The 14891-nt window shown below is 41.6% G+C and overlaps 1 long non-coding RNA gene across 1 annotated transcript; it reads right to left on the reverse strand.

Annotated features, from left to right (window-relative positions):
* Positions 1 to 297: 297 nt before the first annotated feature.
* On the reverse strand, positions 298 to 9661 carry LOC119864384. The gene is made up of 3 exons (XR_005373773.1): positions 9600 to 9661; positions 2727 to 2855; positions 298 to 355 (listed from the first exon to the last, which is right to left on the reverse strand). It is a non-coding gene; the product is annotated as an uncharacterized LOC119864384 (long non-coding RNA).
* Positions 9662 to 14891: the final 5230 nt, after the last annotated feature.

Here is a 14891-nt window from a genome sequence, read left to right on the forward strand (position 1 = left end):
GCAGACTATAAGATCAATATACAGAAATCTACTGCATTTCTACACATACCAAAAAACAATCTGAAGATGAAATTAAGAAAATAATTACATTGACAATAACATCAAAGACAATAAATACTTAAGAAAGTTAATAGAAGTACAAGACATCATTAAAACTACAAATCATTGTTGAAAGGAATTATTTTTTTAAGATTTTATTTATTTATTCATGACAGACAGAGAGAGAAGCAGAGACACAGGCAGAGGCAGAAGCAGACTCAACGCAAAGAGCCAGATGCGGAACTCGATTCCAGGACTCCGGGATCACACCCCAAGCTGAAGGCAGACATTCAACCACTGAGCCACCCAGGTGTCCCTGGTGAAAGGAATTAAAGAAAATATAAATAAATGGAAAGATATCCCCCATTCATGAATTAGAATACTTAATATTGTTGAGATGGCAATACTCTTTAAAGTGATCTATAGATGCAGTGTCCTTCCCCTCAATCTCTCACCTCACTTTTCTACAAGACTTGACAAACTGATCCTAAAATTTATATGGAAATGGAAGGAACCCAGACTAGCCAAAACAATCTTAAGGAAGAACACAGCTGGATGAGTTATTTTTCCTGATTTCAAAACTTGCTGCAGAACTACAATAATTAGGACAGTGCAGTACAATAATAAGGAAGAACATAGGGATTAATGGAATAGAGTTGAAAGTCCAGAAATAAACCATCATACTTACAGTCAATTGATTTTGCCAAGGGGGTCAAAACCGTTAAATAGGGAAAGAATATTCTCTTCAACAAATTGTGCTGGGACAACTGGATATCCTCACACCATATACTAAAATTAATTTTAAAAAATGGGTCATAGACCTAAAGGTAAGAGCTAAAACTATAAAACTCCGTAGAAGGAAACAAGGTAATTAATTACTAATTACCTTAAATTAGGCAATCATTACTTACATAAAATATCAATAATACAAGCAAAAAAAGAAAGGCATATAAGTTGGACTTGCCCAAAAATTAACATTTTTAGGCTTCAAAGAATATCAGGGAAAAAAAAAAAGAATATCAGGAAAAGGAAAAGATAATCCGTAGAATGGGGGAAAATGCTTGCAAATCATATATCTAATAAGAAACCTGCATACGGAATATGTAAAAAACTCATAATTAATTAAACAATGAAAAAGATAATCCAATTTATTTTATTTTTTAAAGATTTTATTTATTTATTTATTTATTTATTTATTTATTTATTTATTTATTTATTCTTGAGAGACACAGACAGAGAGGCAGAGACCTAGGTAGAGGGAGAAGCAGACTCCTTGCAGGGAGCCCAATGTGGGACTCAATCCTAGGACCGGGCATCATGCCTTGAGCCTAAGGCAGACTCTCAACCACTGAGCCACCCAGGTGTCCCTGATAATCCAATTAAAAAGGAAAAATATTTGACTGGATATTTCTCTAAAATAGATACACAATAATTACATGAAAAGATGTTCAACATTATTATTTATTATGGAAAGCAAATCAAAACCACACTGAAATGCCACTTCATATCCACTAGGTAGCTAAAATTAAAAAGACAACAGTAAATGTTGGTGAGGATGCAGAAAAACTGCAAGTCTCACACAGTGCTGGTGGGGATGTTGAATGGTGAAGCAACTTTGAAAACATTTTGGCAATTCCTCAAATTGCCGGGTTACTCAGCAATTCTATTCCTAGATATATGTTCAAGAGAAATAAAAACATACATCCACAAAATACCTGTATAAAAATGGTTATAGAAGCATTATTTATAGTTGCCAAAAAGTGGAAACAACCTAAATATCCAGCTAGTGATGAATAGACAAACAAAATGGCATATCCACATAACAGAATATTATTCAGCAATGAAAAGTGAAGTACTGATACCTGCTATAACATGGAGGAATCATGAAAACATGCTAAATGCAAGAAGTTAGACATAAAAATTTACATATTACATGATTCCTTATGATTCAATATATGTTTATTGAATGGCTGCCATGTGCCAAGCATTATTTTTGGTCCTGAGAATTAATGAATGAGCACAACAAACATGGTTACTATCCTTACAAGCTTTCATTCTAATGCATGCAAACACAATTGTGCACATAATTAATAAAATAGCACTAAAATTTTGATATGAGCTAAGAGAGAGCAGTATGGGAATTATGACCTAGTCTGAGAGGTCAGGGAAGGCCTCACTGAGGAAGTGACTCAGCTGTGTTCCCTGCTCTTTTTTCATTTCACAATATAAATATTTCCCTGTGACTAAAAACTCTTTGTACACATAATTGCCATATCTTAATAATATGCTGCTTATGGTTGTATCTCACCACCCCCTGGACAATGGACAGTTGGCTTGCTTCCATTTTTCCCTATTTTACATATTTTAGAAACACCTTTATGTGGTATCTTTGCCCAGATTCCTAATGAGAGTTTAAGGATAAATTCCTACTAAAGTGATATGTGCCACCAAAATGTTTTTCAAAAAGATTGTAGCTGTTCACACCCATGGTATTCTCATCTCATCCTGCAGTGTAATCAGAAGGCTCTCCTTTCTCTGAACAGTGCTGGAAGCCACCCACCCCTCTGCATCATTCCACCCAGTAATGGTAATGGGGGTTGAAAGGAGAACCTCTTCCTAAGTGTCCTCTTTAATGGGCCCAATTTTGCCTTGGAGGGTGAGAAAGTATACATCTAATTGCCCTTTACCTGCTAGCTCTGTTTTGGCATAATTGGAGCTCCACTGCAGATCTCAATACATCCAGCCATCTTCAGCGTGATCCCGCCTGTCCGTCTTCTCATGTCTTCTTTGATGTTGTTGTTGTTCGTTTATTAGTCCTATTGGAAGTCATACAGCAATTGTTTCTGGCTTTAATATATAAAATTTGCTCCAATTTTGCTAGAACAGGTTGGATCCAGACAGAACTGGCACATAGGTAATTTGGTTTCAGAGCTACCTTCATTTTTTTAGACCTGAAGAATGAGATCAGATGGGTTGACCTTCAAATCTCGGATTTTTGCTGAATAGTTTTACAAACTTGGGCTCATCCCTCTTACCCTCTCTGAGTTTCTGAAAATGTAGGTAGTCCCTATTTAATCATAGAGAGTGATAATGAAATATGAAAGCATGCCCAAGTGCATTCCCTGATAGACAAGTTTCCCTTTCAGTGTTCTTCCTTCCAGGCTCCTACTGCTCATGGAATGGAGCATCCACGCAGACTTCATGGGCTAGGACCCTGGGACTTGTACACAGATTGACACTGGTCATCACACAGTCAGCCATAAGCTCCCACTGAGGTCCACTGGGCACATGCTCTTTGATTCTTTATGGACATACATAATTAATGGGCCATAGCCCTTGAGGAATGTAACATCTTCTGGCATCAATTGGGCAGACATGAAACCCTGAAGAACATGTTCCTAAAGAGCCTTCAGAGGGATCTTCAACAGCTGTGGGGTGAGGATAGGAGTGGCCTAGCCTTGAAGAGTGGATTGGCTTAGAGATGGATAAAGGGGACAAGAGGACAGCTCAAAAGCCCCTTTTCCAGTTCCCTACTTGGCGCTTATGTTAAAACATAATAACTCCTACTTGTTTATCTTGTGTTATTATCTCTCACCCATTGAAGATATGTCCCATGAGGGGAGAGATTTTTGTCTTTTTTTCTCTCTGCTCACTCCCCACAGTCTATAGAACAAGGTTGAAACTTTTGACACTCAGTTAGTAATTGTTGAGTGAATGAATGAGTCAGGCAGCTGAATCGGAAGGAACAAAGATATTCATGTATATTTTTGGAGAGAAGAGATGCAATCTGGTGAGAGTAGAACAGGAGTGTGCTTCCCCTAGAGCCTCAAGTGGCTGACAGGCCAGGGCTTGGGTTGAGTTGCAGGATCTCAATTATGCCCTGAGCCCCTTCAACCTACCCACATTCACATAAATCAGTGCTCCCATCTCAACTGACTCATTAGTGGGCAGCCTTTTCCTGCAGTATGTATGGGATGATCCACCCACAGCCTTAAGGGAAATCATCTATCATGCAATTGAGAAGAGGCCATGAGGGATGGAGAATTCTATGGGGAACAGAGAACACCAAGGGCACACACCTGCAGATGTGAGTGCACTGACACAGGTGTGTTGGGTATGCTATGTGTCTGGTTCACATCCTTAGTGCCAAGTTCACTGCTCTGCATCACTTCCCCAGTAGGAATGGAAATGCTAAGAAGGCAATAGGAAATTTGGGGTTGCCAGATGTTCTCTTTGGTGCTGGAGTATTAACATTCTGAAGGCTTATGAAAAGGCATTCTGAAGAGTTCACTAGAGCATTTTTCCTGAAACGTGTTGGCTCTGCTGCTGCCAGCCTGGAGAATTTCCCTGTGGCAGACAGGAGCAGCTCTATCTTGGGAATCTATGCTAAGAGCTCCTTTGGAGAAAAGATGTCTCACCTTCCAGGACTAAGCATGTTTGTAACTGACTGCCTTAGAGGACCTGCAGGGAGTGGGGGGAGGGTGCCTATATTATCAAACCATGGAGCACAAACAGGTTGCAGAAGCCAGGGGCTTTCAAGGATCTGAGGGCCATGGGAGCTGGATGGAATAGCATGTAAAACATTCTAGCATCTTCCAGAGGAAGACAGACAGACACTTTTGTGTTTTAGTAGATTATCAGATGAGGAAAAAACCGTGCACTAGTCATGCCTAAGAGACCCTGGCTGGGGAAACCAGGCATCTTCCTATCTGGCTCTGTCAACATTTGAAAACTACCCAGCCATCCTGCCAACACTGCCACAGCAGACCCATGAAGCAGTCTCTCAGGATCCCTGTGCCATGGTCAATGGTTTTTTCTAGAAAAACCCTCACCAGCCCTGTGGCTGGCCTCTGCTCCTTGTCAAACCATTCCCTGCCACTGTGGGACCTCAGGGAACATGATGCATACCCCTCTCCCTTCCTCATGTCCTGACGTCCCCATTCTTCTCAAGGTGAGCTCAAGCCCCTGTCCCCTTCTTTCCCCCTTGCCTTTTACTACACCCTTTTCTGTACAGCTCCCACATTATACTCTTCACCTGCCTGGATGGCATAGACCCCCCTCCCTTCCCCTTAGTGCCCTGCACACTAGGAAAGCATATACCTCATCCTCTGCTCCCCTAAGTGTGCTGAGTAATTCCAAGTCTCCCCAACAAAGGACCCTGATGGCTAACACCCCCAGAGAAGCTCTGCCCTGAGAGGGTGGGGTTCAAAGTCACCAGTAATCTGCCTCACTTCAAAACTTCTTGGGGAACATTCCCTGCCCTCTGATGACTTACAGAGGAGCTCTGGTGCCCTTACTCCAGGAAAGGGTGACCTCACCTGGCACAAAGCAGAAAGAATGCCTGCCTCCCTTCCCCAGGTTGGGGGGCATAAGCCTGTGGGTTTACCACACTTCTCCCTGGGTTGGCCTAGGCTTGAGGGGTTGCCTGGTAACATAAGATAGGGTACTCGGGAAGTCAAGAGGGAGCTATGGGTTGGCAGACTGGGGCAGCCAGGTTCCTACACCTTCCCAGAAGGATTTGACCATGAGTTTTGAGGTCCTAGAAAGACAGGTACAGGCCTGTTACAAGGCAATTCTAGCTGGCCCCCAGCACAGTAACAGCCTGGGGTGGGGAGTCTCAGAAAGACCTAAAAGCTGCTTAGATAGAACTTGTTCATGGGGATACCTAAGAGGGATGCATTTCTCCCTCCCCAACCCAATATTGCCCAGGCTCTAGAACAGACGGGCATTGAGCATTTGTGTACTGCTAGCATATTATTAGTGTAATCTTATTAGTGTATTATTAAAAATAAGCTTACCCTATACCACCAATTCAACTTCTTAGTATTTCTCATAGAAAGAAAAAATTGGAAAAGCAGCAAATTTCTAAGTACAAGAACATTTACTGCAAAGTCATTTTTAATAGTGAAAAAATGAAACAACCAAAATATCCAAAAATAGGAAAGCAGTCAGATAAATAGCAAAGCAACCACAAACGAGGCCCTACAAATCCTGTTGAAGCAGGTTATTGATATGCAGAGGTTCACAGTTCATTGGTAAGTGTAAAAGACAGTTGTCAAGCAGTGTCACTATGGGTGACTTCCTACAGGAGCTACACCCAGAACTGCAGGAATTACTGAGAAAACATACATGACTTTGAACATGAATGGCAGGCATACAGTGACATTTGGTATTTTTCAGGAGTGTTTTGTTTGTTTGTTTTTAGTTTGATTTTTTATTGATTGTATAATAGAAAAATGATGCATTATTAAAAAGTCTAACAGCAAGTGAGAGATGCCCAGATTTTTTCCCCCAAGTCTCTGGTTAGTGGGAGAATCAGGATAGGAGCTTAGGACTATGGGCTTTTTGTCCATTGCTGGTTCCACTGGTCCTAGTGGCTTAGTCAGAGACTCTGAGCTTCCTTCTACCCCAGGCTTGAAATAAGTTTGTCCCTTACCACTCTTGCCAAGTCTCTTCTTATCCAAGAGAAAAGGGACTAATAACACTATCTTCATGTATTCCTGAGAGCCTTGTCATTATCAGTTACCTACACTGAACATAGTTAATTCTTATATCCATTCCATCTGAAAAACAAGTTTAAATTTTCTCAAGCTAAAAATCACTATGTGTCACTGTCTGACATTTATGCACCTGCTTGGATCACACAGGTTTTGTACATTACTGGCCAAGATCATTTCTGGAATATTCTTCCTGAATGGGCCTTGTTTCCCATTTTACTTGCTAACTGGTTTTTCTTAGTGTATAAGAAAGCTTTGGTTAGTGGTTATTGGTTGTGTAGCTGGTCAGCTTATTTGCCCTCTACCTGATGGCATCCAGAAAACAATTGTTCCCAAGCCCAGCTGCACTTTAGAATTTCTTGCAAAGTTTGTAAGGAAATGAGATCCCTGCACCACTGGCAAATCTACTTCAGTAGGTCTGGGGCAGGGCCCTCAATCTTTAACAAGGGTGCTACACAATTCTGATAGCTGCAGACACTTCCCAAGCAGTCATGAGACCCACCTAGGTACATGCAGTGTTAGTATCACTGCTGCATCTCCCCTTTGTGGGCAATCCTTCCCCAGCTTGATCCAGTTGTTTCATTAAAATATATCTCCATGTGGATCTCTTGATTGATTTTGTTTGGCTCTTGGTGATGTCTTTCATTTATTTTTATAATAAATTTATTTTTTATTGGTGTTGAATTTACCAACATACAGAATAACACCCAGTGCTCATCCCGTCAAGTGCCCCCCTCAGTGCCCGTCACCCATTCACCCCCACCCCCCGCCCTCCTCCCTTTCCACCACCCCTAGTTCATTTCCCCGAGTTAGGAGTCTTTATGTTCTGTCTCCCTTTCTGATATTTCCCACACATTTCTTCTCCCTTCCCTTATATTCCCTTTCACTATTATTTATATTCCCCAAATGAATAAGGCCATATGATGTTTGTCCTTCTCCAATTGACTTACTTCACTCAGCATAATACCCTCCAGTTCCATCCACGTCGAAGCAAATGGTGGGTATTTGTCATTTCTAATGGCTGAGGAATATTCTGTTGTATACATAGACCACATCTTCTTTATCCATTCATCTTTCGATGGACACCGAGGCTCCTTCCACAGTTTGGCTATTGTGGACATTGCTGCTAGAAACATCGGGGTGCAGGTGTCCTGGCGTTTCATTGCATCTGCATCTTTGGGGTAAATCCCCAGCAGTGCAATTGCTGGATCGTAGAGCAGGTCTATTTTTAACTCTTTGAGGAACCTCCACACAGTTTTCCATAGTGGCTGCACCAGTTCACATTCCCACCAACAGTGTAGGAGGGTTCCCTTTTCTCCACATCCTCTCCAACATTTGTGGGTCCTGCCTTGTTAATTTTCCCCATTCTCACTGGTGTAAGGTGGTATCTCATCATGGTTTTGATTTGTATTTCTCTGATGGCAAGTGATGCAGAGCATTTTCTCATGTGCATGTTGGCCATGTCTATGTCTTCCTCTGTGAGATTTCTCTTCATGTCTTTTGCCCATTTCATGATTGATTTGTTTCTTTGCTGTTGAGTTTAATAAGTCCTGTATAGACCTTGGAAACTAGCCCTTTATCTGATACGTCATTTGCAAATATCTTCTCCCATTCTGTAGGTTGTCTTTTAGTTTTGATGACTGTATCCTTTGCTGTGCAAAAGCTTCTTATCTTGATGAAGTCCCAATAGTTCATTTTTGCTTTTGTTTCTTTTGCCTTCGTGGATGTATCTTACAAGAAGTTACTGTGGCCGAGTTCAAAAAGGGTGTTGCCTGTGTTCTCCTCTAGGATTTTGATGGAATCTTGTCTCACATTTAGATCTTTCATCCATTTTGAGTTTATCTTTGTGTCTGGTGCAAGAGAGTGGTCTAGTTTCATTCTTCTGCATGTGGATGTCCAATTTTCCCAGCACCATCTATTGAAGAGACTGTGTTTTATACAGTGGATAGTGTTTCCTCCTTTGTTGAATATTAGTTGACCATAAAGTTGAGGGTCCACTTCTGGGTTCTCTATTCTGTTCCATTGATCTATGTGTCTGTTTTTGTGCCAGTACCACATGGTCTTGATGACCACAGCTTTGTAGTACAACCTGAAATCTGGCATTGTGATGCCCCCAGATATGGTTTTCTTTTTTAAAATTCCCCTGGCTATTCGGGGTCTTTTCTGATTCCACACAAATCTTAAAATAATTTGTTCTAACTCTCCGAAGAAAGTCCATAGTATTTTAATAGGGATTGCATTAAACGTGTAAATTGCCCTGGGTAACATTAACATTTTCACAACATTAATTCTTCCAATCCATGAGCATGGAATATTTTTTCATCTCTTTGTGTCTTCCTCAATTTCTTTCAGAAGTGTTCTACAGTTTTTAGGTTATAGATCCTTTACGTCTTTGGTTAGGTTTATTCCTAGGTATCCTATGCTTTTGGGTGCAATTGTAAATGGGATTGACTCCTTAATTTCTCTTTCTTCAGTCTCATTGTTAGTGTATAGAAATGCCACTGACTTCTGGGCATTGGTTTTGTATCCTGCCACGCTACCGAATTGCTGTATGAGTTCTAGCAATCTTGGGGTGGAGGCTTTTGGGTTTTCTATGTAGAGTATCTAAGAGGGAGAGTTTGACTTCTTCTTTGCCCATTTGAATGCCTTTAATGTCTTTTTGTTGTCTGATTGCTGTTGGATTCTCTCCCGCCCCGCAGCCCCCTCCGCGGAGCCGCCCCCGAGCCCCCCCCCCCAGCTGCTCCGGGTCCCCCGTGCGCGCTGCAGCCCTTAGGGAGCTCGGCGCACTCTCCCGGGGTGCAGGTGCCTCTTAGTGTCCCCGGGAGCCCGAGGGCATCCCCGCCCTCCTGGGTCCTGCTCCACCTCCCTGCGAGCCCCTTCCCCCCCCCCCCCCCCCCCCCCCCCCCCCCCCCCCCCCCGGGAAGGTTGGTGCAGCTCCTGCGTCTCCGGGACGGGGCTCTCCTGTCCTGGGGACACTCGCCCCGGCCTCAGCCCAGCTCCTCGCGGGGCCCCTCCCCCTTGGAGGCCTTTTGTGTCTTTATTTCTTTCTCCCCGTCTTCCTACCTTGATAGAAGCGCGAACTCTTCTCACTGTAGCATTCCAGCTGTTCTCTCTTTAAATCTCAGGCCGAATTCGTAGATTTTCAGGATGATTTGAAGGTTATCTAGGTAATTTGGTGGGGACAGGTGACTTGGGGACCCTACTCTTCAGCCATCTTGAGGACAGCTTCTGTTAACTGGAATTTAAATAAAAACATAAAAAATATGTATTTCTAGTAAATTTCTATTTCGCCATCACAATATTTTTCTTATAATTTAGCAGTTTATACTGTGGACAAAAAGCGCACCCTCACAAACAGTCCTTTTCACCATGCCCCACACAGTGGACTGTGGCTGTTTGGAGCCTGATAATCCTCCTGTCTTCTGGTCCCCTGGGATGAGGGACAGAGGATGCAGCTCCTTTCCAGCTGAGCTGAAGGAGTTCTGAGCCCAGGCCTCTGCCTTTAAATAGTCCCTCATGCTGCATTTTCATGTGATCAAAAGTGACCTCAACATGTCTCCTCCACTTGTGGAATTTAATTTCCTTACTGCGGTTTTTTTACAGTGCAAAATGAAGACGGTGTGTCCCTTATCTTGCAAGAGAAAAATACAGTTCCTCACCTGTGTGGGGAGCATGGCTCCAACTGATATGTTAATACAAGAGGATACAGTCCTGGAAGATAGTGGGTACTTCTAAATATACACTGTGTGTGGCCTGTTCTGACTGATGCAGGCTTTGATGTCAAATAAAATGGGATGAGGATGGGAGACGGAAGCCAGATCACAGATCTTCTCTCCAACAAAAGGGCAGAAGTCAGCAAAAATTTACCGCTTTCAAACAAGGAAAAGGGTACATCATTCTACAGTTTGGAAAAGAGAAGCCAGGTTAAAAAAAAAAAAAAAGGCTTTTAGCTCTGCAAGGCACTTACTCTTCCCTACAACCAGAGGCCAAGTTGGACAAAGAAGTTAAAAAAAAAAAACTTCCAAGAGTTCTCCCAAGGCCCCCAAATTTGGAAAGAAGGTTATTGATTTCCAGCATGTTCTAAGCCAACATGGAAAATATAAGGTTCAACCCCAGATAGGGGAAGGAAGCCCACCTGTCTCCCTTTTGGCTTTCACAGCAGCAGGAAGAACTCTGAGGTTCCCTTTAACTGAGGGCTGCCTGCTGAATGCCCTTGAGTATGGCACCACTGGAACAGGGCAAAAGACCAAAAGCATATGATGCACAATTCAGCCCTGGAACTGAGACTCTGAGAGGAAGGCAGTTCATGTCGAAAAAGGCAGAAAGACTGTCAAGGAAACTTTGCCCACTAATATTAGAGCAAATGGAGTTAAGGGTGAAGCAGAGAGGCAAAAATGACATGGCAACTAGACAAACATACTTCAGAAGTTATGAAAAGGGAGGAAAGCACGTGGCATGCAAAGGACAGATGAAGAAAGTAGTCTGAGTGGAAATAAAGCCCGAAGACAGAGAGATATCCCTGTGAGTCCTTCACACCAGAAAAAGACTACATAAAAATATGAATGAGTTAAAAGGTAAGATTGAAATGCAGAGAAGACTTTAAAGAGAACTTTTTAAAAACTGAGTACCAAAGCAACATTATTAACAAAACTACCAAATTAACAGAAATGGCAAGAATAAGTTGGACAGTCAGTTATGGCCACAGAAGAAGGTGGGTTTGAGGTGAACTGCACACTAAACCAATCAGGGAAAGGATAGCAAAAATAGAGGGCACACAAAGGAGAGACAAGACATGACGAATTGGCCTGAAGTGGAAACCCCACAAAAGGTACAGGATTTCTTTTTAAAAATATAATGGAAGAAAATTTTCATGAACAAACATGGACTGAAACCAATCTAAAAGGTGAACCAAATTCCAAGAAACATTAATTACAGAATGAATGTTGTTGAAATATTTCCTGGCTAAGTCAATAAACACCAAGAACAAAGGCTCATTAGAAGCTTTCAGGTATCTGAAACAAAGGAGAAAAATGTCCAGGGCCGGGGCGTGGATCAGTCAGATTGGTCCCAGGCTGCTCCACAGCAGCATCCAGAGCTAAGACATGGTGGAGTGGAGAGAAAGTTCCAAGTGCAATCAAATGTTATTCATAAATATAATGCCCAGCCACACTGGCTCACAGGGATAACAGCCACAGCTAAAACTATCAAAAATGGGCTGTATTCATGAGACAACTAAAAGAAAATCCCAGCACACTAGTATGAACAAAGAAAGGATAGGCAGGCCCAGGCAACACCTAAAACCAGAGAACAAATGGTGAAAACTAGAAAGGTCACATGGGAAAATTCATAAACACAGGGAGCAATAAGGAGGTGGTTTCAGCATATTGTGTCCAGGCTGTTTCTGTTCAGTTTTTCCTTTGAAACCAACCAGCCAGCCAGTGTTAGTCCCTACATCTTTCTTCTAGTAAAGTCTCCTCATACTGAGAGGGAGTCCCAGTGCCTCCCTCACGCATTTACCTGGAAACAGGAAGTGCAGAGATTTTTATTTCAAAAAGATATGCTCGAAGCTACCAGTTTCTTTGGTCCAGGAAAATGATTAGAGTTGATACATTTCCAGAAACAGTGACCCCAGGCAAAGAAAAACGATCCAAAGTTTTCAGGGAAATTTTAGCTTCAAATGAAGAAAGCCAGGGAAAATCCTAATGCAGATAAGGGGACGCAGTCTCTTGGTGGCTGGTTATGAAGCTGCGTGCATCAGAGATCTTAGGTGAAGCAGGGACAAGTCTCCAGCTGGGATTGCCATTTCAAGGGGTCAATATGGATATTTCCATCCCTGAATAATTGGGATGATAATAACTGCTCTGAACCCATGTGTCAACAGACTGAGGGGAAACTGGGTAAAAGTGAATTCTACTAAACTGCACAACTTTAGATAATACAGGTCACTCCCTATGGATACAGATATCAGGGACAGGTTGTCTGAAGCATCCTGACATGTCTGGCAGTCAGACATAAACGGGGTCTTATAAGACAGAAAGAATTTCAGATTCAGGACACTATGTCAGCACATTCCCAAACACACACACACGCACATGCACACACGGAGTTTTGCACTAAGTCTTATTCCCAGTTTTACTGCTTACCTGCCACAGAACCCAGGATTAGTCACCTAACTTTTCTGAACTTCAATATCAATCATCTGTAAAATGGGCATAATAACACAATAATCACTTCACAGATTTATTCCAAAATTCAAATGAGATGCTGTTCCTAAATTGTCTGGCATATGGTTAGCCCTCAACTGATGGTAGCTATTATGATCATTAATAAACAGATGCCAGGGTTAAGAGGAAGGACATGGCAAAGATGGAAAGAGCAATGTTCGCTGTCAACCAAGAAGGAATTCCCTGAAAATTTTACAAAGAGGCATTTATTTGGGCAATTAGAATTGCAATTCAGGAGACACAGATACAGGTAGAAAGCCAGATTACGTTCCAAAGAAGACAAAGAGGGGGCAGAGTAAAGGGGAAAGGTCATGAGTGCAGTTCTCATTTAGGTCTTCTATGTACAATAGGGATTGAAACTAGATTAAGTGGGATTGGTTGTATTAATATGCAAATAAGGGATTGTCTCCTTTCCTAGCAAAGAATACTCATACTTCAGGTGTCATGGTGATTAAGAAGTTAAGTCCAGGCTCAGGACTGGCAGCCAGCAAAAATTTTTTTAAGAAATCCATGATTTATCCTATGAAGACTTGCATAAATTCCCCCTCCCTTATGACCTCCTGATCCTATTTTAAAAAGCGACTCTCTTAGCTAGGCTTGCTTCCTCCATTTTAAAATATCCTTTTAGGATGTTAATACAGCCTCATTTGGGATTCACTATTTGCTTGGAAACTACTTCGTTTTCTCAGCGTCTCCATGTGCTTGTTCTCAGGGAAGCTAAGGGGAGCTCTCCCTGCCTTCTTCAACCTCTGCTACATTCTGATGCACTTAAAGGACAATTAAGCCGTGACAACTCACTGATGAATAACTATGCTCTCTGCTAATCATGTCATGTTGGGCACTGGCTGGAGACACAATTAATACAACATGGTTGAACAGCTTACACATTAATAACTTGCCCCAGCAAAGGTGACAGGGCTGGGAAACCTGCATCTTCATTCCCCAACTTCCTGGGACTTTTCCAGTGAAAGACCAGCCCGTGTCCTCATACCCCACAGCCTCCATACCTGGGCCCCTAGATGCTGGGTAGAAGCAATTTACAGGAGGCTTTCTAAGATGATGTGTCAGAGCTCAAAGTCAATGAATTGAAGTGTGCAGCTTAATAACATGCTGCACTTTGAGCTCACCTGCAACCTCAGGAAGAACTTGTCTTATGCAATACTAATGGGCTCCAGTTGTTGGTGCTTCTCAAGGGTTAGTTCATACTAGCTTCACAAAAGCTCTGGCACAGATACATTCCCATAGAGGGCTCATCCCTGCCAGCTAGGCAGGATGAAACTCCCAGGCACTGTACTGTGCACACACACACCTCTTTGTATGAGGATTTATCATTTTAAATGTCATTATAAAATTTTAAAAGAACAGAATTATATAATGCACTTTTCCTTTTCTTGTTTAATAATATTTCAGAAATATTGTTAGTCCACATAGGTCTACGTCATTCTGTTTAATGTCTGCATCATACACTAGAGCAGATGTTTATAGCTTCAAATTTTCCATTATAAAAAATGCTAGAATAAGCATCTTTGTGCATGTATTTTTATATGCATATTAAAGCTTTTTTTAAGCCTAAAGTCCTAGAAGTGAAATTTCTTCATCAAAGGGTATATGCATTTATATTTGAACAGACTGACAACTTCATTCCCCAGAAGCTTCACCAATCTGCATACAATAATGTCTGTTTCCCCACATTCTTGCCAACAGTGGGTATTATTAGTCTTTGTTACAGTTTAAATATACATTCCCCTGGAGGTCGGGCTTTTTATATGTTGTTCTTCATCTGTGAATTTCCCGTTAGTATCCTTTGCCACTTTTCAATTATTTGCATTTTCCTTATTTGTTATTAGAAGTTCTTTATATTTTTATAAATAGTAATCTCTAACCTGCTAAATATTGTTTCCCCAGAAGCTTGTCATTTGTCAATTTATTAATGGTCTTTTTTCTCTTCTAGAAGTTATTCTTATAAATTATCTGTAAATGTTTTATAGAAGATATTTAGATTATGTGTTGCTCCCCAAAACATTTTATATAGTCTCTTAATTTTTCCCCTAACATGTATTTTTTAAAACAGCTCTTTATTACAACTGATTTCTTTATTGCATGGCACGAGCCAGATGTCTTATTTTATGTT

The sequence above is a fragment of the Canis lupus genome, chromosome 19 (assembly GCF_011100685.1).
Source record: "Canis lupus familiaris isolate Mischka breed German Shepherd chromosome 19, alternate assembly UU_Cfam_GSD_1.0, whole genome shotgun sequence".
NCBI lineage: Eukaryota > Metazoa > Chordata > Mammalia > Carnivora > Canidae > Canis > Canis lupus.